Raw genomic sequence first — 25,363 nt, forward strand, 5'->3', positions numbered from 1 at the left:
AGCATCTATAAATTAAATACCCAAATTATGAGAGTATAAATATTTTACATATAACATTCTTTTTTTTCCTTTTTCTTTTTTAAAAATATGTTTTATTGTTTTTTTCACAGAGAGGAAGAGAGAGGGATAGAGAGTTAGAAACATCAATGAGAGAGAAACATCGATCAGCTGCCTCCTGCACACCCCCTACTGGGGATGTGCCCACAACCAAGGTACATGACCTTGACCGGAATCGAACCTGGGACCTTTCAATTCACAGGCTGACGCTCTATCCACTGAGCCAAACCGGTTTTGGCTTTTTCCTTTTTTTTAACAGCTTTATTGGGGTATCATTGACAGACGGTCAACTGCACAAATGTAAATGTTCCATATGACAGTTTTGACATACACATACCATAGTTCGTGGTATATACATCCATGAACTACCACAATCAAGATAGTGAACAGAGCGACCCACCGGAAATTGGGGGTAGAGGTGCGGGGAGGATGTGTTCTCCCAGGGTTTTAACTTCTTGTTATCAGCTCACAAATTTGTACTCTGAGTAACGAGACAAGATGAATCATTCGTCAAAAATTTTTGTACAAACGTGGGAAGAAAGAAACACAACCTCCCACGCACTTGGCAGGTGATCAGTAGTTCATTAACCTAAATCATGTCCCTGCACCCTTCCATTCCCTTTCTTCATTGTGCACAAGACTCAGCTGGAATGCAAAAGGGCTGGGAACGTGCCCCGCTGGTGTCTTCGCCAGCTCCTGGCTGCCCTGTATGGGGGGGGGGCAGGAGGGGATTCGGGCTCCTGGCTGCCCTGTATTGGGGGGGGGGCAGGAGGGGATTCGGGCTCCTGGCTGCCCTGTATGGGGGGGGGGGCAGGAGGGGATTCGGGCTCCTGGCTGCCCTGTATGGCGGGGGGGGGGGGGGGGGGGGGGAGGAGGGGATTCGGGCTCCTGGCTGCCCTGTATTGGGGGGGGGGGGGAGGAGGGGATTTGGGCTCCTGGCTGCCCTGTATTGGGGGGGGGGGCAGGAGGGGATTCGGGCTCCTGGCTGCCCTGTATGGGGGAGGGGGCAGGAGGGGATTCAGGCTCCTGGCTGCCCTGTATGGGGGGGGGGCAGGAGGGGATTCGGGCTCCTGGCTGCCCTATATGGCGGGGGGGGGGGGCAGGAGGGGATTCGGGCTCCTGGCTGCCCTGTATGGCGGGGGGGGGGGGGGGGGGGAGGAGGGGATTCGGGCTCCTGGCTGCCCTGTATGGGGGGGAGGGCAGGAGGGGATTCAGGCTCCTGGCTGCCCTGTATGGGGGGGGGGCAGGAGGGGATTCGGGCTCCTGGCTGCCCTGTATTGGGGGGGGGGGGGGAGGAGGGGATTCGGGCTCCTGGCTGCCCTGTATGGGGGGGCAGGAGGGGATTTGGGCTCCTGGCTGCCCTGTATGGGGGCAGGAGGGGATTCAGGCCCTCAGTTCCCTCGCAGGCCTGCCTTCCTGCCGTTCATTCTCACTGGCTACTCATTCAGCCTCGGGGTTCAGGCCTGAGTTCCTTCCCCACCTCCAGCTCCTCACTCTTCCCTGTGGTCTCAAAGAGGTGGTCATTTACCCTTCACTCTAAAGCCAGCCTCTCCTCCTAGACGTAATCATGCCTGCTCTTCTCCACTATCCAGCAATATTTTTTATATTCCCCCCAGGTGACAGGCACTGTCCTGGGCTCCTGGAATACAGCAGAGGTCAAAACAGACAGAAATCCCTGCCTTTGTGAGCTTACATCCCAGTGAAGCGGGGAAACTAAAAGCCAGACCTAACTTCCGCTGGTGTCCCTTTCTTCCCTATCGTCTCCAATAAGTCGCCCTCTGAGTTACGTTCCTTTTGCCCTCAAAGATGCAGAGAACCTCATCCTCATCCGCTTGCAACTTGTAGCTGCTCTACGATTTCTTCCCTTTCTATTCGCCGCTGACGGAGTCAAGCAGTTTGTACCCCATGGTGTCAAGTCCTCTTGTCCCTCCTCCGCAGTTGAGCTCAGAAACGGAAGAACTTTTCCAGGGCTCCCTCCACTGAATGTCCCTCTTGCCTCTGCACCCTAGTTGTTCACACTCTTTCTTCCTTGGGTTTCTGTACCACTGCGGTGTCTATGATCTTCACCAGCTCCAGCCCCTCCCTGTCTCCTCCATGGGTACTTCTTCCCCTTCCCTGACTGTGGACAAGGCTCTTTCTGCCGCCTTCTACTCTTCTCCCTCACTCTCCTGCCACCTCCAACAGCAGACGCCTCTCAGATCTCTATTTAAGCACTGGCCTCTCATTGCTGTACAAAAGCTGTATTTCTAATTTTCTTTGGGACACATACAAGCCAGGTGCGTTAACGTCCCCAGTCCACCAGCTCTCCAACCCAACTTCCTTGTCTCGACAGTAATAGTCCTCAAGCCCTGCAATACCAGAAGGAACTCCTTGCTTGGAATTGTGCCAGGCACTAATTGTCAAGAAAACCAGCCAGCTCCCTGGGTAAAGGGAAAATGTAATCAGTGGATCAGTTTAGTTTAGGGGATAATCTCAACCTCTGGCAAAGAAGGCTAGAAAGCAGCCTTTGGCCCTAGCTGGTTTGGCTCAGTGGATAGAGCGTCAGCCTGCGGACCCAAAGGTTCCAGGTTCAATTCTGGTCAAGGGCACATGCCTGGGTTGCAGGCTCAGTCCAACGTGCAGGAGGCAACCAATCAATGATTCCCGCTCATCATTGATGTTTCTATCTCTCTCCCCCTCTCCCTTCCTCTCTGAAATCAATAAAAATATAAATATAAAAAAGCTGGATGTGTGATATGTAAGAATCCTCTGTAGTTACTACCTTTGCCACTTTTCTGTAAATATGAAACTATTCCTAAACCATTCATTAAAAATAAAAGCAGTAAACTCTATTGAATTCTTGATTTTTGAGACTTTGGCTCTCTAAGCTCATGGGGGAAGAGCTATCACTGGGAGGATCCCTGCTGCAGGGGACTGACAAGGACACTATCATCACTCCCCAAACCTAGAAACACTGGTGTTGCCTTTTTAAAAAATATATATTTTATTGATTTTTTACAGAGAGGAAGGGAGAGGGATAGAGAGTTAGAAACATCGATGAGAGAGAAACATCGATCAGCTGCCTCCTGCACACCTCCCACTGGGGATGTGCCCACAATCAAGGTGCACATGCCCTTGACTGGAATTGAACCTGGGACCCTTGAGTCCGCAGGCCAACGCTCTATCCACTGAGCCAAACCCGTTAGGGCTGGTGTTGCCTTTGATGTTTTCCTCTCTCAGGCCCTGAACTTCTAAGTTGTCACCAAGTGATGTTGATTGAAATTTAAAATCTCTCTTCTATAAGTTTCAGTGTATAACATCAAAAGCTTTGTTTCTGAAAAAAAAAAAAAAATGCTGCAAATAAAAGCAGAAGACTCATCGCCCTGGTCTGTGTGGTTCAGTTAGTTGGGCAGCGCCCTGTGCACCGAAAGGTTGCAGTTTCAATTCCTGGTCAGGACACATGCCCTGTTTTCAGGCTTGGTCCTCAGCTGGGGGCGTGCAGGAGGCAGAAACCTTTGTAGAGCCAGGCTGGGGGTAGGTCAGAGAAGGGAAACTTTTGTTTTTCATTTTTTACTTTTCCATACTATTCATTTTTTTAAAACTCTAACCATGTATTCTTTTCATTTTCAGAAAATAAATTTAAAACCACATATCTCTCAAATTCCCCTCACCTCCTCCATGTCTAATGCAACACTAGTAAATTAGGTCCTCCCTACCTCAAGCCTGAATTATTGTAACTACCTCCTGCTCTTTCTTCTTCTAATCCTTTCTCCGATCTTTGCAGAAAACCACTGCCAGATGAGTCTTCCTAAAACACCACTTTCATCATGTCATTTTCCTCTGAAAAGTCTCAACAATTCTCCACAGTCTATTATAGCAAATCTCGCTTTCAGAGTCTTATATAACCAGGTCTCAACCTGATCTCTCCCTGTTCCCCAGTCCCAGCTCTCTGCTCTCCGGCCATCTCCTCTCGCTGCCCGCCTCCCCCCACTGTCCCATGCCAGTTTCTGCCTCCATGCCTTTACCTGTTGCTCTCTGGATGTGGGCCACACCTCTACCAAAATCCTGCCCACTATTTAGTTCCACTACCACTGAAACTCTTCTTAATTTCTTTTCTCCTGTAATTTTCCCCATTTCTGATTTCTTACGGAGCTAAACCACACAATGAGTGTTTCGTTTATGTTATCTATGGTGCTCTATTGTATAACATATTTATTTTTTAAAAAATGAGAAAAAAAAAACAACACTGAGCACTTACTATATGCCAGACACTATTCTAATTGTTTTACAAATATCACCTTGTTTAATCTTCACACTGACCTGATGAGGTAGGTAGCATTATAGCCCCTACTTTAAGTGTGGAAACTGAAGCACAGAGAAAGTTAATAAGTTGCCCAAGATCACACAGCAGAGCCAGAACCCACACCCAGATAGTCTGACCAGAGTCATGCTCTTAACTAAATTCTGCCAGCTGATTGCTCAAGTGATTATAGGACAAGTTCCTTGAGGGAGGGGACTCTATCTCCCATTTCTTGTCTTGAGAGGCCCATATCATGCTTAAGGAAGTCTTATTAATTGCTTTTCTGGGCTTATTTTTTTATGGGAGGCTGACACTCCTAGCTCTGGGAATGGACTTGAGACCGGGAATGTAGGCACTGAGCTAAGCATGGTTCCCTTGAACGTGTGAGCTGCCTCCCTCCTCCTTGCATACCCCATCTTTCTCCCATAGATGGGCAAGCCACGCCCTTGGCTCACTCCTTGCCAAGAGCTCACAGGGAGTCTTGTGGTCACAAAGGGGAGAGATGAGATGGTATGACTGTCTAACCACTATGCTGTTCACCTGAAACTAATACAAAATAATACAGAATATAAACTTACAATGTTGAATAATATTGAAAAATAAAACATAAAAAAAGAGGATGAGATGGATGTCGACTCCATGGGGAAGATTCACTGAGTCACAGGACAGCTAAAGGCATGACTTCACTCACCCGGCCAACCTTTGGCCTCTCCACCCTGTAGCCTGTGCACATTGGGGCCTCCCAGGGTGCAGTGAGGAAATTCGCCATTTCAGGATTCATCTGGGCCTGGGTCAGAATCTTGGCTCTACCACTCACTGTGCACCTTAAACAAGCTACTGAGCTACAATCAGGCCTTTGAATTTAATTATGCTAATACAGTAATGGCTAACAGTGAGCACTTGCTATCTGCCAAGCACAGTCCTACATACCACTACTTTATTTATATGAACTTGTCCAATCTTTAACCTCTATGAGGATGTGCTATTATTGTCTTCATTTTATAAAGGAGGAAACTGAGGCACACAGAGGTAAGCTTACTTTCCTAATGACACATAGCTTAGCATGGAGCAACCTGGCCAACCTTTATAGCATTGTCATGGAGATTTTTTTTTAAAATATCTTTATTGCCGAAACCAGTTTGGCTCAGTGGATAGAGCGTCGGCCTGTGGACTGAAAGGTCCCAGGTTCGATTCCGGTCAAGGGCATGCACCTTGGTTGCGGGCACATCCCCAGTAGGGGGTGTGCAGGAGGCAGCTGGTGGATGTTTCTCTCTCATTGATGTTTCTAGCTCTCTGTCCCTCTCCCTTCCTCTCTGTGAAAACATCAATAAAATATATATTTTTAAAATATTTTTATTGATTTTAGAAAGAGAAAGGGAGAAGGATAGAGAGATAGAAACACTGATGAGAGAAAAACATCAATCCACCGCCTCTTGCACGCCCCCTACTGGGGATCGATCCCACAAGCCAGGCATATTCGAGTGACTGAGAATGGAACCGGTGACCTTTTGGTTCAAGGGTCAATACTTTAACTACTGAGCAACACCGCTGGGCTTTCATGAAGATTTTTTTTAAAAGGTAAAATATCTGCTATATTGTGGGGAACGGGCTGTAAGTTGACACGGTCCTTGCACCTGTAGGGGCTAGCAAGGCTGGCACCTACCCGCACAGATTTCCCAGGCCTGTTTGGATGGCAACTAATCAGTATAACGAGAGCAGCCCCTGCCTACAGAGCTTTCCCAGGGTTTGTTTATATGACTGCTATCAGTAGGATAAGAGCTACTTTCATGGCTTACCAAGAAATATGTACCCAACTAGTGAGATTTATTGTAACAAGAAACCTGTCCTTCAACTTATCCCTCCAGTAGTGATTTTAGAGAAACAAAGAATGTTTTCCTTGTGAGTGATTCCCTGCTTAGTGTCTTATGTATAAAAAGCACTGTATTACTAATAAAAGTTGCCAGAGCTTCTCGAGAGTTCTGGACCTCCTGACCCCGCTGTTGTTTCTCTTGCTTTTATTTCTCTTATTCTTTTTATTTCTCAATTCCCACCTCCCTACCTCAGCCCGGTTCAATCGTCAGGCTGGACCTGACACTATATGAAGGCTACATAAAACAAAATACCCACATAAGAGTGACTTAAAGAAATTAAAATTTCTTTTTTACATGGAAGAAGTTCAAAATGGGCTAAACAGGTCTGGTAGGGCAGCTCCATCCCATTAGGGACTCAGGCTTCTTCTAGATCCCTGGTTTGCTCTCCTTAGCTCATGCTTCCGTCTTCAAGGTTGCCTCCTGGTAGCAGGCTTTGTAGCTGCAGATATCGTATCCATTTTCTAGGCAGCAGGAAGAGGGTGAGGCAAAGATAAAAGGGGACACCTCTCAGCTAAGTTAGCCCCTTTTCTAGAGCTTTCCAAGAAGCCCTATCTAAATGTTCCCACCCAGAGCTCATTGCTTCTCCCATCTACAGTGGAGCGTAAGAGATGTGGTTTTCAGCTAGGTACATCCCTACTATCAAAAATACAAGGGCTCGCCCTAGCCGGTTTGGCTCAGTAGATAGAGTGTGTTGGCCTGTGGACTGAAGGGTCCCAGGTTTGATTCCAGTCAAGGGCACACGCCTGGCTTGCAGGCTCGATCCCCAGTAGGGGCCGTGCAGGAGGCAATCAATGATTCTTTCTCATCATTAATGCTTCTCTCTCTCTCTCCCTCTTCCTTCCTCTCTGAAATCAATACAAATATATAAGAAAAAAAAAATATATATATATAAGGGCTCTGTGTGTAAGGAAACACGAACGTTTAGATAGTAAATAGACTTAGTTCACGTTCCGCTCAGTCAGTCGCTCCGGAGACGGAGTGGCACAGATACGGCTCCGTAATTGCGGACCATCTTAAGGTGTGAGTTCTTAGCAACAACTAAAACATGAACCATAACGCCTACACCTCAACCTCTGTGGAGCTCTTCTGAAGTTGTGGCTTCGCTTTCACCAAATAGCTCAGCACCTTGCCAAAGTCTGTACTTCCACTGAGCGCAGGTGCTTGAGGAAAAGGAAATTGGGCTGGTCACAGCCCGTGGCAGCCGAACACTGGCAGGTCTTTAAACACACCAGCACTGCCCTTCTTTTATTCCCCTGAGGCCTTGCATGCACTGTGCTCCGCCGTCCCATCACATCAATCAGAAAGAACAATCTTATGAGCCAGTAGGGGTCTGCATGTTGAATCTCTCCGAACCCTTTTTATTAATCCACTGAAGCCTTTAATCTAAGGAAACAGCTCAGTAAATTTCTCCAAAAAGTTTCCACCGCTTAGCAGTCTGGCAGCATTAAAATAAACTAGATCTTCATGTTCTGCTTTAGCTTTTCCCAAACATACTAAAAACCAAACATGGCCACGGGCAGAAACACAAAGGAAATTCAATCTTAATTCCTCCATCAAATTATACGGCTTGGAGCTCCCTCCCCCCGCCCCCCCCTCACTGTCCTACGGAATGATGTAATGGAAGCTGGGGCCCACTAATCGCTTTAAGACATGAGTAACTTGAATAACGTGTAGAAACCTTTTTTTTCCCCTGATCAGTGTCAAGTGAGCTTAGCTTTCCATATTTAAACAAACTTCTCAAGTTCCACATTGAAAGAGGTGAGGCCCTACCAGTTAAATTAAGCACACTTCCCCCCGCCCCACCCCTTAAATTGGAAGTGTCCACATTCCAAGGTCAAGGGAGCCAGCCTACAACTGGTAAAAGGGCCCTAGGGTAGAGAACTCCACACGAAGCTTTATTTATTTATTTTTTAAAAATATGTTTTTATTGATTTCAGAGAGGAAGGGAGAGGGAGAGATAGAAACATCCATGATGAGAGAGAATCATGGATCGGCTGCCTCCTGCACGCTCCACACTGGGGATCGAGCCCACAACCTGGGCATGTGCCCTTGACCGGAATCGAACCCGGGACCCCTCAGTCCACAGGCTGACGCTCTATCCACTGAGCCAAACCAGCTAGGGCCATGCGAAGCTTTATTGATAAAATGAAGTTATTGTGCCACAGGGTCCCCATCCTGGTATTTTCCCTGTGTATAGTATGGGATGTGACATGTTCATTCATTTAACTAATATTCATTGAGTGTTTGCCATGTGGAAAGCACTTTGGAGGATATCAAGATAAATAATATTTTAAAATATATTTTATTATTATTGTTATATATATATATATATATATATATACATATTTTTTTTTTTTACAGAGAGGAAGGGAGAGGGAGAGGAATAGAGAGTTAGAAACATCGATGAGAGAGAAACACCGATTCAGCTGCCTCCTGCACACCCCCTCCTAGGGATGTGCCTGCAACCAAGGTACATGCCCTTGACTGGAATCGAACCTGGGACCCTTCAGTCCAAAGGGCGAGGCTCTATCGCCACTGAGCCAAACCGGTTAGGGCAAGATAAATAATATTAATAACTATGATTTAATGTTATTAGTTTATATCCTAGAGCCTTTAAAATGCACACTACGGCAAGGAAGTCAACTCCGTTTCACTGAAGAATACAATAGGTCCTCACAGTTTACATTTCACAAAGACTTCTGGTATATAGCAGGGTATAGACTGTATGTATATGACTTCCTAAATGCTGTTTCTGATTAAATTAACAGGTATGACCGATGGTTTAATCTGTAGTGCCCAACAGCATCCTAAATTAAGCCCTCCCCAAATATTTGTCAACCATGCCAATCAGGAGAGAGAGGGAGATAGGCCGCTTTCTCTCTACACTAAGATCAGCATGGCAAAAGACACTTACCATGCATGTAGCAAGAAAGCAAATATCCCTAAACCTGAATAGGCAGAAACTAGGTAAATTACCCACCACTGAGATTTAAAAAAAAAAAAAAGATAATCTGAATGAAACCTGGACTGAGCCGGGTATAATTTTACCCACTTGAAAGCAGAAACGTGTATTAGAATGAACATCACCATGGAAATGTTCACTACTTACCAGGGTGATGTTTTGGGGGAATCGACCTCCACTTGGCAAAAATCATCATCACACCAAACCCTTATTCTAAGAGTGTGGCAGAGGACAAGAGCCTTGGAGTCTGACCTTTGGGCCTTGTACGTCTCGAGACATTCATTTCAGATTGGGAAAAGTCAGCAAAACTGTCTCTTTCTTTTGGTCGCGTTTTCATTTTTCTCAATTTTCTGCGCTCTTGACATGGCTCCCTTAACGCAGACTGAGCCCAACAGACCATGCTGACAAAAGAAGTTCTCAAGGCGAAGAGAAGGCTCTAGAGGACCACCCGAGCCCGCTCCCGGGTTCGGGAGACCTCAGCCCCCTCCAGAACTCCCCGGCCGCCAGCGCCCCCTCCCGGGCGGCGGGCGCACCCCCGAGGAGCGCAGGCCGACACGGCTCTTCCCAGGGCTCCGGGGCTGGCTCCTCCGCCCGCCCGCCCGCCTCGTCCCGCCCCCGCTGCCCCGCGCCTCCACACCCACGCGCCGCCCTGCCCCGGGCCACCGCGGCCACCGCAGTCCTGGCCCGGACTGTCCACCCACCCAGACGTCAAACGCCCTCTTCCCCGCTCCCCCCGCCCCACCACCCCTAAAAGTTTCCAGACTGTAGGGACTATTTTCTTCTAACGTAACCTTCCACCAAACTGGAGGGAAAAGTTACCCGAGGCTGGAGGGGGGCCGGGCGCCGGGGGCACCGGGGGAGCCGGCTTTTGGAAGAGCTCTCTCCTCCCTGCAGGGGGACCGCCGGGTTCCCCCAACTGCAGTTCTTTTTGGCGGTGGTGGTGGGGTTACTGTAAAAGGTGTGTGTGTGGTGATGCTAAGTATTTAAGATGCAGATTTTAAAAAATCGTAATATGAAAGATTCCCGTAAGAAAATGGTTCTTGTCTTCAGAAATGGTTCGTTCTGCTGGCTCTCGCGTTATCTGTCCCTTCCTCCTCCTCCTCCTCCTCCAGCTCCCCAGCCCTGTGCTCAGCTATGGGAAAACCAGGCCCCCCTGGCAAGGACTTCTTAAATCCTGCAGACAAAAGTCACACCTAGGGAGTAGCTTTTTTTGGGTAGTTGGCTGAGTTCTGTCCGTTTTCAGAATAGGTAAACTAGCCCACAGAAATATTTAATAATTAGGAAAACCCACCAGACCTGCACTTTTCAAATTGTGAATGGCAAAATCAGCTTGACAAGGAGCTGGAGGGAGAGAGAGAGAGGGAGAGAGAGGGAGAGAGAGGAGGGGGGGAAGGAGGAAAAATGGAAGGAAGGAAGGAAAGGGAGTCAGAATAAAAGGACAGAAAAATATTACATAGTAAAGAATGTTCTTTCATGAATATTCTCTCTGAGTCAGGAGGGAATGTGAGTGTTTGCATGTGCCGAGTTGAGATGTAGAATATATTGCTTACCGTGGGTTGCTGTAAAAAAAAAAAAAAAAATGTTTGAAAACCACTACACTAAACAGTGGAATTATTTTAGGTGTGGGAAGGTTTGAAAAGTCATCTAATTCATTCCTCTCTACTTATAGTTCATTTTAAAAACAGTGCAGGCTTTTAATTATCTTTTTTGCTGATCATCTTCCCATCTCAACATCTGCTAGTAATGATTAGTGAATAATTTATCTCTTGAAAGCTATTATTTTAATAAAGCTATAGCTTAAAGTATGAAGGCAAATCTTTCAAACTCCCCGTTTGTTTTTTTTTTCCAATGGCTCCTGTTCTACCCCAGGTCCCTGGGGCCACGGGCATATGGCAAATGTGTCCAAAAGAGCTGTCTCCCGTGCCGTCCCAGGAAGCCTGCGTTGCTGAAATACATGTGACCTAGTATTTCCGTGGATCTACTGTATTTATATTTAGTTGGCCCTTGAACAATGGAGAGGTTAGGAGCACCGACCCTGTTCAGTGGAAAACTCATGCCTACCTTTTGACTTCCAGGTGTCCTTCTTACCCTGGGGAATTGGTTCCAGGACCCCTGTGGATACCAAAATCTGCATTCGCTCAAGTCCCTTTAATCAAGTGGCACAGAACAACACACACAGTCAGATTCTCAACCAAGAAAATATCGTTTTGGCCGAAACCGGTTTGGCTCAGTGGATAGATCGTCAGCCTGCGGACTGAAGGGTCCCAGGTTCGATTCCCGTGGTGGGGGGAGGGGGGCATGTGCCTTGGTTGCGGGCACATCCCCAGCGGGGGTTGTGCAGGAGGCAGCTGATCGATATTTCTGGCTCTCTCTCTCTCTCTCTTCCTCTCTGTAAAAAATCAATAAAATATATATATATTTTTTTTAAAAAAGAAAATATCGTTTTGGATCCGTAGTTGGTTGAAGCCACAGATGAGAAACCCTCAAATACTGAGGGCCAACTTGTACATTTCTTGAAAAAAATAAAATAAAATCTGCTTATAAATGGACCCGCATAGTTCTAACCTGTGTTTTCAAGGGTCGGCTGTAAAATTTATTTTCCTCTTTTCCCTTATTTTAAAGTTTTTATCCTCCTGTATAGATACCATGAAAGCCTGAAATGCTTGGATTTCACTTTGTCCCTTCTCCGTCGGGGACGCTCTCTCTCACGCTAACCAGGGCTGCCGTCTTTGACTGAATTTTCCATCTGTATTGCCCCTGTGCTCCAACTGCCCACATTCACTTCCTTCTTGTGAGTCTCCTTAGCTCAACATCCAGATCAGAAGGCCTGAGTGCATGTGTGGGCACTATTCCTCATTGTCAGCAGTGGGCTACAGGCCCAACAAAAACAATAATACACTTACTATTCACAGTCTTGTTAATCAGCCGTGAATAATATTTACTCAACACTTTTCTGTGCTGGGCATCCTACATGCATTAATTAGGCCAGTGAAGTCTCCTCAATAACTCTATCTCATAACGGAAGAAACCGAGCTTAGACGAGGTTCAATAATGAGCTAGTGAGTGCGTGGCGGGACTCTTCATCGGCTACCAGGCTCCCCCTCGCTTTGTTCACTCGCTCCCCAAGTATTAGGCCTGAGCATTTTCCCCCAAAGGCCTCCTGCCTAAAAGACAGTTGTGATATCCATGAGAAGGTCTCTGTTCCTTGAAGTCACGCCTTGCTAGCTGGCGGTGCACCAAGCACACTCCGCAGATCGCCCTACCCGGCGGGAGGGGGTCATTGCCAAGGTGGGCGGAGGAAGGTAGAATGCTCACAAGGCTGTACACACGTGTGCCCTGGGAGAGAGCAAAAGCAAACACTGAGAACTGACTTAACTGGTTTTATTTCCTCGGCGTGTTCATCACGGGTCAGGGCTGCGATGCAGCTGGCTGTTCTGCATGTTGAGTATCAACCTGGCCATAAATCTTGGAGTTTGACCCATGGGGCGGGGGTGGGGGGGGGTGGGGGTTCTGGGCAGTTGTCGGAGCTCTACGGAAGGAGGAACAGGGGAGGGGGCGAATTTTAATGCCATTAGAAAGGTAATATCTTGTAAAATGGCATGCTTTCGTGTTTTCCTTTTCTAAATATTGACTTTATCCTTAGCTGGCCCTTGGCTTCCACCTGCCTGAGGAAGATAAGGATTTGTTACCGAAGGAATGGGGGGTGGCGATGGGGGGGGGGGGGGGGAGAGATACTGAGATATTTAGCTCCTGGCATTCAAAATAGGATTTTACAGCAAGACAAGCATTTCCTAAGCCAGGTTAAGAGGCTTGAAAGATTTCCTAAATTCCTTTTCAGATTTAAAAAGATTTCTGTAACTCCCTCACGAGTCCAGCTTGGAGGACTTAACGCAGGAAGTTCTTATTCGATGGGCCTGCCAGGCCTCAGTGCCTGCTGCTGCCAGGGAGAGGGACATGGAGTGGAGGAAGATGCGGAAGCCTGTGTGTTGGGTCCTGGAGGTAACGGGAAGGAGGGGGAGAGAGAAAGGAGGAAAGGGAGAACGGTTAGATGTGGGTCCTGATTTCTCCTCTCCGGGCTTCTGGCTAGAGATGATGAGAGGCATCAGATAAGGAGCAGTGGGGACGTACTCCCGTTTGGGCTCCTGTGAGGAGGCACAGGATGCTCGGTACCCACCTCTGGCATGAAAGTACAAGCACCCTGTAGTCAGGCAGGGGGACCTGAGGTCTGGCTTTCCCGGGGCGCTGCCAGTGAGGCCACAACGGCTGACTGTCTGGCTGAGGAGCTTGCTGGAGGAGTCACCTCAGTGGGGCACGGTGACACAGTAGTGAGGACTGCAGAGTGGACCACCCACACCACCTTCCCAGGGTCAAGGTCACATGGGCCTTTTAGACACCCTCTGGGACCTGCAGAGCCAGAAAGCTAACAGGAGTTTGAGGGACAGCCAGGAGGCCCGAACAACCTAAGGGAGGCCAACTCACGAGTTATATCCGCCCGGTCTCTTGAACCACAAAGTTCAGCTGCAAATACCAGCGGGACCAGGTGGGTGGGAAGCCATTACCCCCAAGGCCAGAGGAGTCAAAGAATCCTGCACTCGGGGGCTCTGGGCTCTCTCCTGTCATATGGTTGCTGGGAAAAGGGTGAACGTCTGAGAATTCTGAGGAAAACAAGCTTTACTTTCCTAAAGAGAATGAATATTACTTGAATGGGTTGTTTAAATTATTTGATGAGACTTAACTCTTTTTTTTTTTTTTTTGCTTTTTTAAAAATTATTTTTTAGCCCTAGCTGGTTTGGCTCAGTGGATAGAGTGTCGGCCTGTGGCCTGAAGGGTCCTGGGTTCGATTCCGGTCAAGGTCACGTGCCCGGTTTGCGGGCTCGATCCCCAGTGTGGGGAGTGCAGGAGGCAGCCAATCGATGATTCTCTCTCATCGTTGATGTTTCTATCTCTCTTTCCCTCTTCCTTCCTTTCTGAAATCAATAAAAATATATTTTAAAAAAATGATTTCTTAGAGATGATTATGAAATATGTAAGAACTACAGAAATAAGGAGTAATGCAAGGAACCTATGTACCTCCCACTCAGTATAAAAAAATAAAACCTCATCAATACAGTTGAAACTACCAGGCTATCAATCCACAAATATCACTTTTATTAGGCTGAATACAAAATTGCCAATATTAGATTTTTTTTTTTTTACCTACCACCTCCCCCCAGCAATTTTTATATGATTGAACCTAATATTTTCTTTTGATGTACAATTTCCATTTATTTTTCCCCCAGAGAACTTTCCTTCACTCTTTATTTATTTATTAATATTTTATTGATTTTTTTACAGAGAGGAAGGGAGAAGGATAGAGAGTTAGAAACATCGATGAGAGAGAAACATCGATCAGCTGCCTCCTGCACACCCCTCACTGGGGATGTGCCCGCAACCAAGGTGCATGCCCTTGACCGGAATCGAACCTGGGACCCTTCAGTCTGCAGGCCGACGCTCTATCCACTGAGCCAAACCGGTTAGAGCTTTCCACTCTTTAAAGACTTAGCTCCTTCCATGGGCTTGGGTGGAGGTCGTGGGGCAGCACCCACAGGTCTAAATCGGGGTGGGGGTGTTCGGTCCTTCCGGGCTTCATGAGAACGGTTCCTGACCGCCTTGCTGTGACTGGCACAGCTCACACGGTAATGCAGCTTCACATACAGCTTGGGAAGCACATAGGCGTCGAAGACACTCGCTTTGGAGATGTCTACGTTTCTAAGGACAAACTTCTTAAGGGCCTTGTCCTCGGGAACGCACCGGGCGGGCGCAGCTGGTGCAACGAATAGGCTGCACATGGCCTCGGCCTTTTTTGGCACGACCGTCATGCCTTCTTTTCTTGGTCATCTTGGAAACAAGGACCCGAGAGAGCCTAACATTTTCTTTTGATCAGTGCCTTGATCATTCTGTGGTCCACCTGGAGTGCCTTCCTTCCTCTCCCTCATTGTCCCACCGCCTATCCAAGCTTCACGACAAGACCCGAACTCCACTCCTCGCGAGAAGTTTTCACTGAAGACTTGAGCCTGCATAGAGCTTTCCTTTCTCTTTCCAGAATGTGCTATCTGTCTCACACAGTTAGCATCATTTTGTATGTCATATGCTTTAATTGTCTGGATCACTTAAATTACCACTTGGCAATATTATGGTACCTGTGATTTTGTTAATTAACATGTAGAAGAAATAATGGGCTTTTATTAAGTGTTTGTCTGATTAAATACAATAAACTACTTACTTATTGGAAGTTATTACTCCTAGAAATTTCATAAAAGATGTTTGACTCCAAGACTCAAACTATGTAGAAGAGATATGCTCAGGTGAGAAATCTGGGGAAGAGTGAGAATAGGGAGCCTGTCAGCCATGAGTATAGTCAAATTTTATCATGACCCATAAAATACTTACATTATAGTTTAGGATAGCTTAAGAGCTAATAATAAAAGCCACCACTTAAGGAGTAACTAATATAAGCCAGGTACTGTCCTATGCATTTTATGTATTATATTTGTAATACAATGTAGGTAATATCAGGCTCTACCCAGTTAGCCATACCAACTCCCACTCTTTACCACGGAAGTGTTGTGCAGTAATTTTTTTAATCCAGTCTTTATACCAATGTATTAGCATAGTTAGTCTATGACAGTGGTCGGCAAACTCAGTCAACAGAGCCAAATATCAACAGTTCAACGACTGAAATTTCTTTTGAGAGCCAAATTTTTTAAACTTAAACTTCTTCTAACGCCACTTCTTCAAAATAGACTCGCCCAGGCCGTGGTATTTTGTGGAAGAGCCACACTCCAGGGGCCAAAGAGCCGCCTGTGGCTCGAGAGCCGCAGTTTGCCGACCATGGGGCTATGCTGAATTAACAAATTAAGCAGTTTCAGTGGCTTCGCATAATACAGGTTTGTTGTTGCTGTTGTTCTGGTGAAGTCCATTGTATAGTGGGCAACTCACTACTTCAGTTCTCCTCCCTGGGGTGACTCGGGGATCTAGGCTGCTTCCATCCTGGGATTCTACCATCTCCCTAAATGGGGAGGGAGGGCGGAAGGAACCCTCACTGACACTAGTGTTTCCCATTTCCCAGGATTCAATCTTGAGGCCCTACCTAACAAAAATAGCTGCAGAGGATGCTGGGAAATGTAGAGAGCCATGAATAGTCCATGAGCCACAGCCAATGAGTCGGTGAAGTAGGGCCAGGAGGGTCTCTCTTTTTCAGGATTTGAGAATCTGAGATAAACTCCTCAATTCCAATGGTATCAGTTCAACTAGCCAAGGTAGCTGTCTGTCTTCCTGGCTTTAGAGGTTCCTGAACTATCCCAGATATTGAAGAACATCTTGGGCAAAGATGAAGGAAGACATAAAATAATAATAGCAATAACAATTAGTACCTTAATAATAAGAATGATAAAATACGTAATAGTAATAATAATATCAATTAGTACTTTAATGATCCTATATAATAAAAGGCTAAAATGCAAATCGACCGAATGGCAGAACAACCAGTCGCTATGATGTGCACTGACCACCAGGGGGCAGACGCTCAATGCAGGAGCTGCCCCCTGGTTGTCCGTGTGCTCCCACAGGGGGAGCGCTGCTCAGCCAGAAGCCCCGAGCCGGGCTCACAGCTGGTGAGCGCAGCAGCAGTGGCAGGAGCCTCTCCCTGTGGGGAGCGGGCCTAAGCTGTCAGTCGAACATCCCCCGAGGACTCCCGGACTGCAAGAGGGTTCAGGCCAGGCTGAGGGGACCCCCCCCCCGGCCCCAGTGCACGCTTTTCATGCACCTGGCCTCTAGTAATAATAATAAGCCACTTGTTAAAGTGAGAGGAATCTCTAGCTTCTTGGGCATTCGTGTTTGTATGATTACTGTGAGATGTATCATTTCTCTGGGAAGAGAGGGAGTGAAGCCTCTTGTCCGATGAGCCCAGGGCCTGAGGCTTTTTCTCTGAGGTTCAGGCACAGGCACACACATGGGCTTCAAGCCTGGACGAGTGGCAACATTTTGCATCTATGTACAAATGTGCATTGTTCTAGAGGAGATAATCCATAACTTGCATAGAGATTTTCAAGGGGTTCACAATGCGGAAAAATTTAAGATTCACTTTTCTAGGACGGGACTAAAGTCTTTGAGCAGGAGAAGCAGAGATCAGAGGCACCGGGAAGCAGGGTCTGCGGGAAAGGAAGACTCATAATCACACCTGACTCACGGTGCTTATACACTGACGCATTTACATGCAAACCTAGCAATGTGAATTATTACCTGGATACGTGGAGGTTAAATCATTTTCCTCCTATGAAATGACTTTAAACTGTTGAATCTTGGCACTTGCACATTTTCAGATTTTATTACGTTTATGTTTCAGGCAATAGTAAAGGCACTAAACATGAATCCTGACTATGATAGGAGATAGCCTCCTTGCTACTTCTCACTCTTACCGTACATGCTCGACAGTGAGAAGAGACCCAGTCCTGACCCAGCGCCTCAGTTGTTTGGAGTGTCATCCATGCACCCAAAAGGTTGGGAGTTCAATTCCTGGTCAAGGCACATAACTAGGTTCCTAGGTTGTGGGTTCCATGCCCACTTGGGGCGTGTATGGGAGGCAACAGATCGCTATTTCTCTCTTACATCGACGTTTCTCTCTCTCTCTCTCTCTCTCTCTCTCTCTCTCTCTCTCTCTCTCTCTTTCTCTCTCTCTCTCTCTTCCTCTCTCTCTAAAAATCAATCTAAAAACATATCCTCAGATGAGGATTTAAAAAAAAAAATAAAAGACCCAAAAGGTATCTTACCACTTATCTACACCAGAAATCTTTAAAACGTAATTCTGGAGAATACTTCAGTCTCCTCATCTGTAAAATAATGATATTAATTCTCATGTCCTCAAAAAGAATGAATCAGTAAGTTAATGTCCACAGTTTTGTTCTGGAGATTATCCATGACTATAATGAAATACAAACACTGCTAAATTAGAAAAGAATGAATCCTAGAGAAAAAAAAAAAAGGAAGTTTTAATTAAATTTTATTTTGCAATCTATTATAATGAACAAGCCACATAACAAGTGTGTCTATAAAGTAATCCAACTCATTTTTCCATGAAGCTTTATGGAATCAATTCAATTACTTTGTAATTATACCTGCTCAACCCTGTAGCAACAACCTAGATAAAACAAGTACAGCTTTGCTAATGAGTGTCTCTTAAATAATATTAATTTAACTCAAAGTTTAACTAAATTATTATCTTCCGTGACATCACACAGCAACTCACAGAGAAGTCTTGATGACTGATGAAGTTGTTGCTCTGCATTTCTTACAAAATAAATTTTGAAGACAGAAACCTTTAATTGCCTCTTTCTGAAAACTAATGAGGAACTCTTCTTTTAGATACCCAGTCTGGAACTTTCTTTGGCTCCTGAAAATTTTCTGAGCCCCAGAAAAGCCCCTAGCTCCTCTAAACATTAGGAGGTAGCAAATAATATTCTTTTTTAAAATATATTTTATTGATTTTTTACAGAGAAGAAGGGAGAGGAATAAAGAGTCAGAAACATCGATGGGAGAGAAACATCGATCAGCTGCCTCCTGCACACCTCCTACTGGGGATGTGCCCGCAACCAAGGTACATGACCTTGACCAGAAACGAACCTGGGACCTCTCAGTCCGCAGGCCAACGCTCTATCCACTGAGCCAAACCAGTTAGGGTGCAAATAATATTCTTAAATAAAACCTAGCAGCAGTTCCTGAGTTCCCATTTTAAAAATTGAATTTATTGTGGTGTCATTGGTTCACAAAACCATACAGGTTTCGAGTGTACAACCCAACATCATCTGCACACTGCATCCGTGAGCCCATCACCCAGAGCAAAGTCTCTTTCCATCCCCTTTATCCCCCCTTTGCCCACCTCCACCGAACCCCACCGCCCTTTCCCTCTGGCTATCACCACATTGTTGTCTATGTCCATGTGTCAGTATTATTTTTTGCTTAATCCCTTCACCTTCTTTCATCCAACCCCCCAAAAAAACTCCCTCCTCTCTGACAGCTTTCAGTGTGTTCCATGTAACCATGCCTCTATTTCTATTTTGTTCGTCAGCTTATTTTGTTCATTAGATTCTACATGTGAGATCATATGGTATTTGTCTTTCTCGAACGGGCTTATTTCACTTAGCATAATAATCTCTAGGTCCACCCATGCGGTCGCAAAAGGTAAGTTTTCCTTCTTTTTTTTTTTAACGGCCGATTAGTATTCCATTGTGTAAATGTACCATGGCTTTTTTATCCACTCATCTACTGATGGGTACTTGGCCTGTTTCCAGATCTTGGCTATTGTAAATAATGCTGCAGTGAACACAGGGTGTATACACTGAGTGGCCAGATTATTATGATCTCTGAATGCATAATAATCTGGCCACTCAGTGTGTATGTGTGTGTGTGTGTGTGTGTGTGTGTGTGTGTGTGTGTGTGTGTATTTATATATATATATTAGAGGCCTGGTGCATGAATTCATGCATGGGTGGGGTCTGGCCAGCCTGGCCAGAGGGAGGGGACATGGGCGGTTGGCCGGCCTGCCTGCTGGTCGAACTCCTGGTTGAGGGGACAATTTGCACATTAGCTTTTATTATATAGGCTATACACTGAGTGGCCAGATTATTATGTGTTCAGAGATCATAATCATCTGGCCACTCAGTGTATATTCTTTGAAACTTTGTTCCCCAAGTGAGGCATTTCAGTGTCCTTCCCACTCATACATGTTGATTTCTTCTGACCTCCAGGCTCAGTGCAATCTGCTTTCAATCCTGAGTTGGGAGATGCTCAGATGGTGAAGATTTCTCCGCTATTTTTCTAGCTAGCTCTCAGGTCTTCCCAAATGAGTAGCTCCCTTTGAGCTCCTGCATTTGACCACCCTGAGTGTGTGTTGTAGGGAACAAGATGCTTGTTTTTGAAGAAACCTGGCTTTGTCTCCCACGAAGCTGCTTTCTGCCTGAACTGACCTCACAATCCTCTCCACTCTCCACCCCAACACCTACCTGTCAGCCTCACACTGAACCTGAGCAATCGGGGATTAATTGCCTCTGTATATTAGCAAAATGACAGCAGAGGGACCCCCATGGCTCACTGCTTTTGAAGACATGTTGAAATCATTTGTCTCTCTGCCTTGACACTCTCCGAGCTACAGGTGGTTCCAATTTTCAACTTGTGCAAAAACCATAAGCCAAGGAAGCAAGTAAGCGTTTCCACAAAATGTAGATAAGAAACACTCTCCTGCTACCCAACTGTGCAATGCCCAAGTTGGTACTTCCATTAACTTTTGACCTTCTTTCTAAGAAACCCATAAGGAGAGGATTCCATTTCTTCTAAGTCGGCTACTGAGGCCTGGGGTTGATTTTTAGCAACAGAACTTGGGTTCAATTACTTCAATATACCAGACTGAAGTGGCTTTCAGACCCCGCCCCAAGGTGGTATGGAGGCACACGTGAATTTCGAAGGATTCCATCCAGGTTATTTATGCTGCTTCTTCGGTTTCCCCTCGTTATTAAGATGGCGCACATAGAAGAGCGACCACAGCTATCGGTTCCATCACTTCACTCGTCTAGACACTTGTGTTTAGCTGAAGACAGCAAAATGTTCCAACATTATGTCCAAAGGAATATGGCCATTCCCTCTTCAGCATGGGGAATATGTTTCTGGAAAGAGGAGCCCTAACTGTATGGTCCTTTTTGAGATACTGCTCCAGTTTTCCAAGGTGGTACAGCTTTCTTCAAATTCTCTGTGGCATAGCTAAGGACACCTTTTTTAAAAAAATATATATTTTATTGATTTTTTTACAGAGAGGAAGGGAGAGGGCTAGAGAGCTAGAAACATCGATGAGAGAGGAACATCGATCAGCTGCCTCCTGCACACTCCCCACTGGGGATGTGCCCGCAGCCATGGTACATGCCCTTGACCGGAATCGAACATGGGACCCTTCAGTCCGCAGGCCGACGCTCTATCCACTGAGCCAAACCAGTTTTGGTGCTAGGGACACATTTTATAATGTCAGAGAGTTTACCCCATTCCCTGATTGTCTGTTGATCTTTACCTTTCTTTCCTGAACTCTTTCCTTGAAGGTGCCTCCAGGCCCCACAAAATTCCCATTTTAACATTCAGCCTGATATGCTTCCTTTATTTCTTTGAGGGCAGGCATGGCACTGTCACTCATACACATTTTGCTAGCCATCATGAGCCAAATCTCCCAGAACACAAACTAAATTACAGAAAAATAGGTCAAAGAGAAGTAAACAACACACTGAGGAACTCACGTAGCTGAAGCAGCAGCTCTCCAGCTCTCACCCTGGTCCAGGCCACCATCACCTCTCACCTGGATTATTGCAATAGCCTCCTAACTCATCTTCCTGCACCTACCCTTGCCCCTACCAGTTGCTCTCTACAAGCAGCCAGAGTGTTCCTTTAAGAGGGTTAGCCAGGTCATGCCACTCCTCTGCTCAAAACCCTCCAATGACTTCGCTTTCACTAAGAGTAAAACCTGAACTTGGCTTCCCTGTGTTCAGGTCTGTGCTCAAATGTCACCTTAAGGATGAAGCCTCCTCCAACCACCCCCACCTCTGCACCACACTCCCAATTCCCCCATCCTGCTCTTTTCCCCATCCATAGCACAAAACACCATATCACATCCTATATAAGAAAAGCCTAATATGCACATTGACCGAATGGCGGAACGACCAGTCACATGACATGCACTGACCACCAGGGGGCAGACGCTCAATGCAGGAGCTGTCCCCAGCCCGCAGGCCCCAGGCCAGCCAAGGCAGGTGCCAGCAGGGCCCCTGACCCCCCCCCCCCCGAAGAGGGAGGTGACTGGCGGGCAGGGGTGGGCGGGGCCGGTGAGCGGGTGGCACCAGGCTGGCCAAAGTGGGTGCCAGTGGGGACCCACCAATCACCCTGCTGGTCACTCCCACAGATCGGCCCTGATTGCCGGCCAGGCCTAGGGACCCTACCCGTGCACGAATATCATGCACCGGGCCTCTAGTGTTATATATTTCTTTCTGTAAGGTGTGGCAGGTCATATTTCCAAGATGGCCACAACAAGATTTTCCATTCCACGTACTTTTCTTACAGCAGGGTGTTTCTCCTAACTCCTTTGAGAGATGTTCCCCATCCCACCTGCCCTGAATCGAGGTGGGTCTGTAATTGTGGCGGACGTGATGCTATGGGACCTCTGAGTTAGGTCACAAAGAGCCATACAACCTCTGTTTGGTCTTCTTGGAGCAGGCAACCTTGGGACTCAGCCATTATGATATGAGGAAGCCCAGGCCACACTGAGAGGTCAGTCCAGAGCCAGCTGTTCTGGCCAACAGTCCCAGCTGCTGTCCAAGCCAACATTCATCCACTTTCAGACTTTTGAGGAAGCTTCTGAAATGACTTTCAGCCTCGGCCACCACATGAGACTCTAAGTGAGAACTGTTTAGTTTAGCCTAATCACCTCCTAGGACCTTGAGAGATAATAACATTGTTATTGTTCTAAGCCACTAAGTTTTGGAGCCATTTGTTACTTAACAATAGATATTGGAACAATTTGTGTATGTGTATGTTGTATACATCTCTTCCCACGAGCGTATGCTTCACAAGTTTAGGGATTTTACTTGTGTTCTTTGTTGCTGTATTCCCAGCATCTAAAGCAGTGCTTGGCATATAGCAAGTACTCAATAAATATATTTTGAATGAATGGATGCAAGATGCATTTTCAATATGGAATGGCAATGATTATTGGTCAACAGTACGTGGTCTAGACCTCATTGGCAGAGAGCACCAGTTGGCACTTGCAGCATGGCAAAATATATGATTCAACAAGAATACTTTGGAGGAAAATAACATTAAATAAATTATAATAATTATTGCAGGAAAGCATAAAATAGGATTAGAACTTCATGTGGAATTTGTTTTTGCTGATTGATTCCATAAACTCACCATAGGCTTTTCCCGATCCGGTCTGGAAAGACTTCAGAAGTATTTTAAAAAGGATTAGTGATTCTCTCAATTCCAATAATGAAATTCTTCTAAGAATGACTACTTGAAATCACATTTTTACTATGAAATGGGATGAAAATGGGTGGTGGTATATGAGTACACCATTTGGAATGCATACTTCCACTATCTATTTTCATAGTCCGGCGGTTTGAATGGGGTGTGTATAGAAAGAGAAGGAATAAATATGATTCTGGATCTCCCCAATCTTGCACCAAATACTTGATTTAGCATTTGGAATGAAGCAAAAAAATTTTAAGAACTTTATTGTTTTGTGTAAAACTTAAGGTGTTTGTTTTTTTTAAAAAATATATATATTTTATTGACTTTTTACAGAGGGGAAGGCAGAGGGAGAGGGATAGAGAATTAGAAACATCGATGAGGGAGAAACATTGATTCAGCTGCCTCCTGCCTCCTACTGGGGATGTGCCCGCAACCAAGGTACATGCCCTTGACCAGAATTGAACCTGGGACCCTTCAGTCCCTAGGCCGACACTCTATCCACTGAGCCAAACCAGTCAGGGCCTTAAGGTGTTTTTTAAAAATATATATATTTTTATTGATTTCAGAAAGGAAGAGAGAGGGAGATAGAAACATCAATGATGAAAGGGAATCATTGATCGGACCGTGACCTTGAGGTTCATAGGTCCATGCTCAACCACTGATCCATGCCAGCTGGGCAGATGTGTGTTGTGTTTTTTAAAGAAACACCATCAAAAGTCCATCCCTTCCTCAATTATCTGCTTCCCACCGTCCTCCACACACTATCCCCAAACATTCTGGAGTCAGGGAGTGGTGGGGAGGCAGCTAATCAGGGTCTAAGGATACAATGTATCCATTGTGTGGCCACACTCATCTTCTAAGTACCAGGTTGGGAGGGTTGTAACTGGGGGGTTAGGGACCACTGGGCTGGAGATGGGCTACCGAGGGAGCTGGTCATCAGGCCATGGCTGGGGGAGTCCACCCTTGTTGACTGGGGCCTTGGAGGCCAAGGGAGAAGGTGGGTTGGGTAGGGTACGTATCTTCTTCCCAGTCTCCTCATCTATCGCCCGTTGCCTTTCCAAATAGTTCAGAAATGGCCTCTTGAGGTGACCCACGCTGTGGATATCAGAAACTCCCACACTTCTGGAGCTAAAGGGCAACAATATCCTCAGACATCTAAAGAAAATATTAACATTTTATCATCTTGGGAGATAATAAAGGACACAATTCCTTAGCGTCCTGGAAAAGAGGTTCGTTTTTGTTTGGGGGAAAAACAACAAGTGGATGCTCTTCAATGGACTAACCAGTATTTTTGAGCCAAACCATCTCTGCCATGATTGAAGCAAAAAACACGGTTATTGAGACTATGGCTTCTTAGGATGGAGGGTCTTGGCTGAGTGTCTTCACAATGATTTCAAAGCCGTTTTCCTATATGAATCCCCCTGATAAGCAATCATGCGCCATTTTCAGAACCCACAAGGATTCGGGGGGGGAGGGGGGGAATGGCTTTTAGAAGTTCTTCACTTTTAAGGCTGTGCCATGAGGCTACTTGGCCGGATGTCTCTTGAGGAAGAGTGTCATTTTGCTGCCTTTGTTCCGATGACAGTTGTTGGTGTCACTGGGCCTCACCATCTGGCCTGTGCCAGGAGGTTCCCCTCCTGATGAGGTGGAAGCCTTGAGTGGCAAGTGGGGACATTCCCAAAATTTTCCTCCAAAGTCCAGGCAAGTGAACTGGGGGAGCATTTCCTTTGGAAATCCCATTTCCCTCACCCCCACCAGAATTTATATTCTTTAGAAACCTGCCTCTGCAGCTCATTATTCTTTATTTCCTATTTTAAAAAATAATACATGTTTTTATTTATTTATTTATTTGCAGGCCCAGACGAACTTGATTAGGAAAGAAGCCCAGGCGGGGGTTAGGCTGAGCCCATGACGTGCCCCACACCCCAACCAATGGAAAGGCCCCGAGAGGGGGAGGGCGGAAGTGACGAGCCGTATCCCTCCGCGGGGCGAGAGGGTCGGTGGGGGGAGTCGGCGTCTCTCTCCCCCGCGCCAGCTCCTGTACACGGAGCCGCATTCCTTGGCCCTCCCACCCCCTCCCTCGGGGCCCCCCCCGCCCCCCTCGGGGAAAAAAAATCCATCCCAAATCACTCGAACACGAGGGAGGTTTCCTCGCACCCT

At 46.4% G+C, this 25,363-nt stretch overlaps 1 pseudogene; it reads right to left on the bottom strand.

Annotated features, from left to right (window-relative positions):
* Positions 1-14,682: 14,682 nt before the first annotated feature.
* On the bottom strand, positions 14,683-15,052 carry LOC103291378 (40S ribosomal protein S26-like; annotated as a pseudogene).
* Positions 15,053-25,363: the final 10,311 nt, after the last annotated feature.

The sequence above is a fragment of the Eptesicus fuscus genome, chromosome 22 (genome assembly GCF_027574615.1).
Source record: "Eptesicus fuscus isolate TK198812 chromosome 22, DD_ASM_mEF_20220401, whole genome shotgun sequence".
NCBI classification, from domain to species: domain Eukaryota; kingdom Metazoa; phylum Chordata; class Mammalia; order Chiroptera; family Vespertilionidae; genus Eptesicus; species Eptesicus fuscus.